Below are 9,077 nucleotides of genomic sequence, written 5' to 3'. Positions count from 1 at the left end.
AATATCTTGAGATTGACAAAGTTACGATAGACGTCTTCATAGTCAACAAGAATGTCTCCTGCCACCGAACGAATATCACCATAGAGTCTAAAATAAACTCAAAAAATGCGACCACCAGTGCCAACATAGTACAACACATATGCTCAGTTCCACAAACCCATATGAACGTAGGTACGCACACCTACACGTATGACCTTGTGAGTAGTACAAAGTGTAAGTGCATCTAGTGCCTCCCTTTGTTGGGTTTGGAGTATTGAAGACAAACATGGTTGATGGACTAATATGTTGTGAGAGTTCACACATTAACACAGATAGAAGTCCCTGGAGATTCGATTTAACTGTCAAAGATGACCGCCAAAATGTTCGAAGATATTGATGATGGACGAAGCCATTGGTGGTATGCGAAGATAATCGCTTGAGGAAAATGAAACACGAAGACAAAGTCTTTTGTAGTTTTGTTTTTTTCTTTCTTGAGTCATAGGAACCATTGTACTATTAAATGGGGTTGATGTGATCGAAGTCAGACGCTAACGTAATGCTCAATCCAAAACATATGTCTTTGAGTGAAGACAATGAGACGAAATCTCTTCCAGAGTTGGTTGAGTCAGTATTGTTTGTATCCCAAGTAATATTACCGCGTGTGTCTTTGAAATCCGACTGTTAGAACATGTGTGGGTTGGCCATTGACCAAGGGTCATTTCGGCCATATCATGTAGGGTTGCCTACTGGCTATAAATGGCCCACCCCCTTCATCATAAGTTGGTGGCTGCTCACAGTTACATACGACTGTTGTCGTTTTGGAGCAACCCACCTAGAAGACATTGAGAGAGAGAACTATCCCGCGAGGATAAACCCAAACACCTAGAGCTAGTGTGTTTGAGCATTGCCGAAGTCGTTCTGTTTTGAGAGAACTGAAGACTTGTTACACTTGAAGACTATGATCTTCCATATGGTTAGGCGTCGTGGTCTAGTGCATCCAAGAGTTATTACGGATTGTCGGGTGACCATGATCTAGAACAATCCAAGAATCATTGTGGATTGTCGGGTGACCAAGTTTGTAGGGGTTTCGGAAGTCTCCCCTAAAGACTTACCTGAATGATTGAGCGTGGTTTGAGAGACCTTGTCTCAAGGAGATCAAGGTTAAGACGAGGTCTAAGCCTCCCCAACCAGATGTACAGTTACCACAACAATTGGAACTGGTCCAACAAATCCTATGTCTTTGTCAAGCTACTGATTGTATCTTTCACTCTCTTACTTACTGTATTGTATGGTGAGGCCATTGCTTGATCATATAACTCGAAGACATTCACCAAAGTCATTTCTAACTGCCATTTATCTTCATACTACCTAAGTTTATCCTTGATATATCTTAGTGTGCATGATGTCTATGCTCTATATGTTTGAATGTCTTTGTAGTATTGCATGCTGTGCTTAGATCCTTGATTGTTATCTCTACCTGATCCTGTATTGCTTTCGCATACTTTGAATACACTTATTCTTTCGAAGCTTTTCATAAAAATTACCTATTCACCCCCTCTAGTCGATAACTAGCACTTTTAATTGGTATCAGAGCAAGGTACTCCCTTGTTTTGTGTTTCAGTTTAACCACCTAAAATTTTAGCTATGTCAACTACAAAGATAATCAAGGTCTCCGCTACATGCCCAGTCTTCGATGGCACTGATTACCCATACCGGAAGAACAAGATGCGCATGCATCTCGAAGCCATTGACAACGACCCGTGATATGTCGTCATGGCTGGTGTTCCCAAGATTGGCGAAGGTGTCGCTGCTGCTGATGTGAAGAGATTTTCTCAACCGGACTCCACCGCCAAGAACATCATGTGTGGTCATATGACCAAAGGACAGTACGCCCGTGTGAGTGCTCTTGAGACTGCGAAGCAAATCTGGGATGACTGTCTAAAGTCAATGAAGGTGTCTCATCACAGAGAGACTTGCATGTAGATGTGCTCGAAACTTGTTCAACTGCTTCAAGAGGCTTGACAACAAAAATTTCCAGCTCTCGTTTGATCGTCTCGCTGATATCTCAAATGAGTTGAATGCTCTAGGTGCCATTGATATCACCAAACATGAAGTTGTGAAGAAGCTATTGATATCTCTTGACAGTTCATTTAACACTCTTGCCCTCATTATCCAAGAACGCCCTAACTTCAAGGAATTGGATCCCACTGATATACTTGAGAGGCTAAACACTCATGAGTTCCAACAAGCTGAGAAAAGTGAAATCTACGGTTCCAGCTATGGTCGTTCTCGCGCACTGAAGGAAAAGGGTGTGTCTTCATCTGAAGGCGAATTTGAATGGAGTTCTGATGGTGCTGAAGACTTTGACTAAGAACTCGCTCTGCTTGTATGAAAATTCCAGAAGTTTTCCAAGTCAAAATGCTTTGTAAAGTCTTCAAGGCATGACAACTAGAAATTTGGTGAAATGTCCTCGCATGACAGCAAGAAGCAATCCTATCACAAATGCAAGAAAGTAGGTCAGATCATTGCTGATTGTCCTCGATGGGAAAATGAATCAAAGAAGATGAGAAAGAACTATGATTCTGATGACAACAACAAGAAGAAGCATCACAAGTCTTCATCGAAGTCTTCATCGCACAAGAAGAGCTCCAAAGCACACACTTTCATTGGCAAGGAGATGGATTCTGGCGCTGAATATGAGTCTAAAGCTGAAGAAGGATCCGAGGAGGAGTCCGATTCTGAAGTTTATAGTTTGGCTATGGCTTCTGCATTCGTCGCCTCATCTATCTTCAACCCTTAAGGTAATGGTCATCTCATCAACACTGAAGCGAGTGACGATGACAATGCTCCATCCTAATGCTTCATGGCAAAAGGTTCCAAGGTATCCTCAAAATCTTCACACTACGACTCTTATAGCGAAGATGAATCTGTTGATGACTTGAAACGTAGCTATTCTAAACTTGCCAAAATTGCTATTAAGCAACATAATGCTATTAAAAAAATGCAAAAAACTCTAGAGAAAAGCGACGACCTATTGTGTAGCGAGATGAGTCCGAACGAAGCTATGGTAGAAGATATGCATGATCTTCGTTCAAGGTTTGAGGATCTTCGAAATCATCATGATTCTCTATTAACTGATCATGAGAAACTTTCTATTGAATATCTTCAAAGAAATCTTGATCTTGAAAACTTTAAAGAGGCCCATGAGGATCTTCAGAAGGAAAATGACTCACGCCTTACTGAATAGATCAGTAGTGCTTAGGATAGATTTAATGCTCCATGGTTAAAATGCCTTGCTCGTGAAGCTTATGGTTCAACTGCTGAATGTTCAAATACTCCGAAAAATGCATTATCTTCAACTATATCTGTGGTATCTAACCCCTCATCTAAGGAAACCACTGCTATCACTGATGTTAATGACAAGTTGAATACATTGCTTGAGACAGGGATGTACAAAAGTCTGAAGGAACATCAACTCTTGTGTGATGTCCTCAAGAAGACAATCCTGAACAAAAACCCTAGGAAAGAGGGTGTTGGTTTTGAAAGAAACATCAATGTTGATGGATCTTACTGGAAGCCTGAGCAATACCCAAAACCACATGGGTTGCTGCAAAGGCCCCCTCAGTGGATCCATCCAAATTATCGGGCTTTAACTGTGCTAATCCTATCATTATTGATGAATCTTTTGATTCCAACTATAAACTATTCAAATGCCAAAACTGCGAAGTGTTTGCTAGGTTCATTGGCACTAACTGCAGGAATGGTTCACCCATGAAGAGGATCTAGCTTCCTAAATGTCTTCTTGAGTAGCTCCTTTGAATGTCGCAGTGACATCTCTTAAGAAGAAGACATTTGATGTCTACTACGCAACCTTCTCCTTGTAGACGTTGTTGGGCCTCCAAGTGCAGAGGTTTGTAGGACAGTAGCAATTTTCCCTGACCTAAGGTTTATCAATCCGTGGGAGGCGTAGGATGAAGATGGTCTCTCTCAAGCAACCCTGCAACCAAATAACAAAGAGTCTCTTGTGTCCCCAACACACCCAATACAATGGTAAATTGTATAGGTGCACTAGTTCGGTGAAGAGATGGTGATTCAAGTGGAATATGGATAGTAGATATAGGTTTTTGTAATCTGAAATTATAAAAACAGCAAGGTAATTAATAATAAAAGTGAGCATGAACGATATTGCAATGCGTGGAAACAAGGCCTAGGGTTCATACTTTCACTAGTGAAGTTCTCTCAACAATGATAACATAATTGGATCATATAACTAACCCTCAACATGCAACAAAGAGTCACTCCAAAGTCACTAATAGGGGAGAACAAACGAAGAAATTATTGTTGGGTACGAAACCACCACAAAGTTATTCTTTCTGATCGATCTATTCAAGAGTCCGTAGTAGAATAACACGAAGCTATTCTTTCCGTTCAATCTACCCTAGAGTTTGTACTAGAATAACACCTTAAGACACACATCAACCAAGACCCTAATGTCACCTATATACTCCATTGTCACCTCAAGTATCCGTGGGCATGATTATACGATATGCATCACACAATCTCAGAATCATCTATTCAACCAACATAGAACTTCAAAGAGTGCCCCAAAGTTTCTACCGGAGAGTCAAAACGTGTGCCAACCCATATGCATAGGTTCCCGATGTCACGAAACCCGCAAGTTGATCACCAAAACATACATCAAGTACTCACATGAACATCCCATTGTCACCACAAATAGACACGTGCAAGACATACATCAAGTGTTCTTAAAGACTCAATCCGATAAAATAAATTCAAAGGGGAAACTCAATTCATTACAAGAAGGGAGAGGGGGAAGAACATCATAGGATCCAACTATAGTAGCAAAGCCCGCGGTACATCGAGATCATGACATCTCAAGAACACGAGAGAGAGAGATCAAACACATAGCTACTGGTACATACCCTGAGCCCCGAGGGAGAACTACTCCCTCCTCGTCATGGAGATCGCCGGTATGATGAAGATGGCCACCGAAGATGGATTCCCCCTCCGGCAGGGTGCCGGAACGGGCTCCCGATTGGTTTTTGGTGGCTACGGAGGCTTGCGGCAGCGGAACTCCCGATCTAGGTTTATTTCTGGAGGTTTCTGTATTTATAAGACCAGATGGCATCGAGAACAAGTCAGGGGGACCCATGAGGGAGTCACGAGCCCCCCAGGCGCGCCCAAGGGGGGTCGGCGCGCCTCCTTGGCTCGTGGCTTCCTCGAGAATCCTCTTCGGTATCTTTTTCTTCTGGTATATTTGATATTTTCCATAAAAAATCATGGCGAAAGTTTTATTCCGTTTGGACTCCGTTTGATATTCCTATTTGAAAAAGGTCAAAAACAAGGAAAAAACAGGAACTCGCACTAGGCTCTAGGTCAATAGGTTAGTCCCGAAAATAATATAAAATAGCATATTCATTTATATAAAACATCCAAAGTTGATAATATAATAGCATGGAATGATAAAAAATTATAGATACGTTGGAGACGTACAAGCATCCCCAAGCTTAATTCCTGCTCGTCCTCGAGCAGGTAAATGATAAAAACAGAATTTTTGGTGTGGAATGCTACCTAACATATATTGTGGAATGAATATTCAGATCCATATGATTCAAGGCAAAAAGTTTAATGTTGACATAAGAACAATAATACTTCGAGCATACTAACAAAGCAATCATGTCTTCTCAAAATAACATGGCCAAAGAGAGTTATCCCTACAATATCATATATCTGGCTATGCTCCATCTTCCCCACACAACGTATTTAAATCATGCACAACCCCAGTATTAGTCAAGCAATTGTTTTCACACTTTTACTTTCTCAAACCTTTTCAATTCTCACGCAATACATGAGCGTGAGCCATGGACATAACACTATAGGTGGAATAGAATATGGTGGTGGTTGTGAGGCAAAAAGGAGGAGATGGTCACGTCAACTAGGCGTATCAACGGGCTATCGAGATGCCCATCTATAGATATCAATGTGAGTGAGTAGGGATTGCCATGCAAGAGATGCACAAGAGCTATAAGTTTATGAAAGCTCAAAAAGAAACTAAGTGGGTGTGCATCCAACTCGCTTGCTCACGAAGACCTAGGGCAATTGAGGATGCCCATCATTGGAATATACAAGCCAAGTTCTATAACGAAAATTCCCACTAGTATATGAAAGTGACAATATATGAGACTCTCTATCATGAAGATCATGGTGCTACTTTGAAGCACAAGTGTGGTAAAGGATAGTAGCATTGTCCCTTCTCTCTTTTTCTCTTTTTTTGTTTGGGCTCTTTGGCCTCTTTTTTTCATTTTTTTTCATTTATTTTTTGGTGGGCTCTTTGGCCTCTTTTATTTTCTTTTTATTTTAAGTCCGGAGTCTCATCCCAACTTGTGAGGGAATCATAGCTTCCGTCCTTTCCTCACATGGGACAATGCTCTAATAATGATGATCATCACACTTTTATTTACTTACAACTCGATACTTAGAACAAAGATATGACTCTATATGAATGCCTTCGGTAGTGTACCGGGATGTGCAATGACTCATGAGTGACATGTATGCAAGGTAACGGTGGCTTTGCCACAAATACGATGTCAACTACATGATCATGCAAAGCAATATGACAATGTTGACGCGTGTCATAATAAACGGAACGGTGGAAGCTGCATGGAAATATATCTCGGAATGGCTATGGAAATGCCATGATGGGTAGGTACAGTGGCTGTTTTGAGGAAGGTATATGGTGGGTTTATGCACCGACAAAAATTGCGCGACACTAGAGAGGCTAGCAATGGTGGAAGGGTGAGAGTGCGTATATACCATGGACTCACATTAGTCAGAGAGAACTCACATACTTGTTGCGAAAGTTTTATTAGTAATCAAAACAAAGTGCTAGATGCATGCTCCTAGGGTAAGGGTTGGTAGGAGTTAACCATCGCGCGATCCCGACCGCCACACAAAGGATGACAATCAATAAAAACATCATGCTCCGACTTCCTAGCATAGCGGTTCACCATACGTGCATGCTACGGGAATCACAAACTCTAACACAAGCATTTCTACCAATCCATAATTACTCACTAGCATGACTCTAATATCACATCTTTATATCTCAAAACTATATGCAAAGAATCAAACTTCTCATAGTATTCGATGCGCTCTATATGAAAGTTTTTATTATATCCCTCTTGGATGCCCATCATATTAGGACTAGATTCATAACCTAATAAAATTACCATGCTATTTAAGACTCTCAAAATAATATAAGTGAAGCATGAGAGTTCAACTATTTCTATAAAATAAAACCATTTCAATGCTCTACAAAGATATAAGTGAAGCACTAGAGCAAAAGACAAACTACTCCACAAGATATAAGTGAAGCTCAATGAGTAGTTGAATAATTATTTGGCTATGTGAAGACTCTCCCATCTAAGAATTTCATATCCTAAGTACCTTATTCAAAAAAAAAACTTCAAGTGTAGCACGAAACATGTGAAGAAGCAAACACTTAGGTTCAACCGATACTAACCGATAATTGTTGTAGAAGAAAGGTGGGATGCCAACCGGGGCATCCCCAAGCTTAGACGCTCGAGACTTCTTGAAATATGGATTGGGTATGACTTGGGCATCCCCAAGCTTGAGCTTTTTGTGTCTCCTTAATTCCTCTCATATGACGGTTTCCGAAATCTTAAAAACTTCATCCACACAAAACTCAATCAAGAACTCGTGAGATAGGTTAGTATAAATCAATGCAAAACTTTATCATACTCTACTGTACCAAATCACTAAAATCATTATTTTACATTGCATACTAAATGCCCCTGCATATTTAAAACTCCCATCCTCAAATGAAATCATTAAACAAGCAAACATATGCGAACAATGCAAACATAACAACAATCTGCCTAAACAGAACAGTCCGTGAATAATGCAGCACGATCCATACTTAATTAACTCAAAATAATCTGAACAAATTCCACGCTGTAGATAATTTATAAGATCATGCTGTGTCCAAATTTCAAGTTATTCTGACATACATAAAATTCTAGGGAATTTTTGAACTACAAGCAAACTTTCTGTTTTGGAACAGCAACTCCTAAACTTGCAAATTAAGCATGGTTAAGGCTATCCTTGACATTTTTATTGAACTAAATGATGCAAAACATTAATATAAATAACATAAAGCAAGTACTGATAAAAGAAAATGACGCTCCAAGCAAAACACATATCATGTGGTGAATAAAAGTATAGCCCCAAGTAAAGTTACCGATGGATTGAAGACGAAAGAGGGGATGCCTTCCCGGGGCATCCCCAAGCTTAGGCTTTTTGGTATCCTTGAATATGGCTTGGTATGCCTTTGGAATCCCCAAACTTAGGCTCTTGCCACTCCTTGTTCCTTTTTCATCCGAACTTTACCCAAAACTTGAAAACTTCACAACACAAAACTTAACGAAACTTCGTCAGATGGGTTAGTATAATGAAGACAAATCATTCATTTTGGTACTGTAAAGACAAGATTCATAAATGTTACCACACAATGACTACTCTATCTTATCATTTCCACAATTTATATCACTTAATATAATATATGGAAACACTAAAACAAGCAAACAATGCATTGAAAACAGAATCTGTCAAGAACAGAACAGTCTGTAATGATCAGAATTATAACCATACTTATGCACCTCCAAAAATTCTGAAAAAATTATGAAAATTAAGGAAATTTGTATATCAATCATCAGCAAAAAGAATTAGCTCAATATCTCTCTCTGGATAGGAATTAAAAATAATTTTGTGAGCGCAAAGTTTTAGTCTTTTTCAGCATGATCAAACAACTATCACCCAAACTAATCATAAAGGCTTTACTTGTCACTTTATTGAAACTAAGGCAATAAAACATGATTAATAGAGTAGCTTAATCATGTGAACACACAAAAACAGTAAGGATACATATTGGGTTGTCTCCCAACAAGCACTTTTCTTTAATGCCTTTCAAGCTAGGCATGATGATTTCAATGATGCTCACATAGAAGATAAGAATTGAAACATAACGGGAGCATCAAGAAGCATATGACTAACACATT

The 9,077-nt window shown here is 39.7% G+C and overlaps 1 pseudogene; it reads left to right on the top strand.

The window, feature by feature from the left end:
- The first annotated feature begins 1,752 nt into the window (after positions 1-1,752).
- Positions 1,753-3,226, top strand: LOC123409187 (annotated as a pseudogene).
- The last annotated feature ends 5,851 nt before the right edge of the window (positions 3,227-9,077 follow it).

Source organism: Hordeum vulgare, chromosome 7H (assembly GCF_904849725.1).
Source record: "Hordeum vulgare subsp. vulgare chromosome 7H, MorexV3_pseudomolecules_assembly, whole genome shotgun sequence".
In the NCBI taxonomy this organism is placed as follows: Eukaryota; Viridiplantae; Streptophyta; class Magnoliopsida; order Poales; family Poaceae; genus Hordeum; species Hordeum vulgare.
Note: the sequence above shows the minus strand (reverse complement) of the source record. Positions and strands in the feature narration are given on the sequence as shown.